The sequence below is a fragment of the Bison bison genome, unplaced genomic scaffold, assembly GCF_000754665.1.
Source record: "Bison bison bison isolate TAMUID 2011002044 unplaced genomic scaffold, Bison_UMD1.0 scf7180017864473, whole genome shotgun sequence".
NCBI lineage: Eukaryota > Metazoa > Chordata > Mammalia > Artiodactyla > Bovidae > Bison > Bison bison.
In genome coordinates this window covers 18,095,389-18,096,991 of record NW_011495034.1, presented here as the reverse complement: position 1 = coordinate 18,096,991, position 1,603 = coordinate 18,095,389, and the positions used below count along the sequence as shown (strand labels likewise).

The 1,603-nt window shown below is 56.8% G+C and overlaps 1 protein-coding gene across 1 annotated transcript in view; it reads left to right on the top strand.

The window, feature by feature from the left end:
- The window catches only part of CPNE2 (copine II), a 32,779-nt gene that overhangs the window by 20,273 nt on the left and 10,903 nt on the right, over positions 1 to 1,603 (top strand). The gene's annotated exons all lie outside the window — the stretch shown is intronic.

Below are 1,603 nucleotides of genomic sequence, written 5' to 3'. Positions count from 1 at the left end.
AATCTCTGTAGAGGCTCATGAAGTTTCCATGGCAACAAGGACCTCCAGCCCCCACACCTGGAGCCCAGGCTGGGGACAGGGTGAAGAGGGCCCCTGGGCAGGGGAAGGGCCCAGGAGGGACATCAGGGGAATGGCTCCATGCCAGGCACTTAAGGGCTGAGGGGGAAAAGAACAGAAAAGCCCATTCCCCTGAATGGGCCGGGGTCTGCTGCTCAGGCCAGCAGACACAGGGCAGTGCTGGGTTGAATTCCCCTCCCATCTTGGTCCAGGAGGGCTCTGCAAGGTCAGAGGTCCAACCAACCCTTTTACCCGGCTTGAGGATCCTAGGCTTCAGGTTTCTTCTGCTGTGTGGTCTTGGCACCCAGCTTCTTCCCCTCTCTGGGCCTCAGTTAGTTTACTTGTGAAGTGGGGATGTTGGACTTGGCAGGGGCTTCCAGTAGTGTCTCGGAGCAAGAGCATGTCTGGGGTTGTGTCTGGACTGGAACATTCCTCCAGTAGCTGAAGGCTGGGGTCCCTTCCCCCAGGCATTTCTTCACCTTCCTATTTATACTCAGGAGAGGAGCATCTTCTCAGGTTAGTGAGTTTATGTGAGCGCAGGCGACAGCCCGACTTCAGTTCTGGTCCCAACGCTCCCCTTTGGTAGATGTGAGACCGTGGGATCATCTGGTCCATTTTGTCTCAGTTTTACATCTGTCACAGGGGGTGATACCAGACCTTTCTCTGAATTCTTGTGAAGAACGAGTGAGGGGACCGCTGGCAAGGTGCTGGACATAGGCTGCAGCACCCAGTTCTCAGGGAAGGGGCTGTGTGGCATCTCACTGGGAGACAGTGGCCGGGAGAGAAGGCAGACCCTAACCTCCACCTGAGCTCTGGGCCTCCTGCGGTCCTGGGTTCTGCAGCCACCGCAGTCTTACCCACAGCCCTGAACGGGGTCTGGTTATGGGTCCCTGTGTGGGCCTGTGGCTTCTGGGAGTGTGCAGGGTCACCTTTGGTGACCCTCCCAGGCTTGGAGCTGGGTCTGTAGGAACCGGGACAGAGCTCTCTACTCCCTGCCCTTCTGGCCCCATTGTGTTTCCTGATCCCCCAGTCCTGCTCTGCGTGGGTTTGTCAGCTAAGCCCCAGCTTGGCTCACTGGCATAAGGTGGGCTTTCTTCCAAACACTCGTGCTTATTAGTGAGATGGGGGAAGGCCCTCGAGGCCTGAAGAAGGGTAATTCTAGTTATGTGAAATTCTACCGTGAAAGCAGGTGGTGAAGGAGTGCTCCAGCTGCTCCTTGAACCCGTCACCCTCAGACACATCTCTGCCTATTCAGGGCTTCTTGAGTTGGGCGAGGAGGCAGAGACAGCCCTGGCCCCCCAGAAGAGATCGGGGTGGTGTAGAAGGATCTGGGGGTTTCCCAGGTGGCGCAGTGGTAAAGAATCTGCTTGCCAGTGCAGGAGATGCAAGAGACATGGGTTCAGTCCCTGGGTCGGGAATATCCCCTGGAGTAGGAAATGGCAACCTGCTCCAGTATTCTTGCCTGGAAAATTCCACGGACAGAGGAGCCTGGCGGGATGTAGTCCACAGGGTTGCAAAGAGTCGGACATGACTGAGAGAAGGGAAG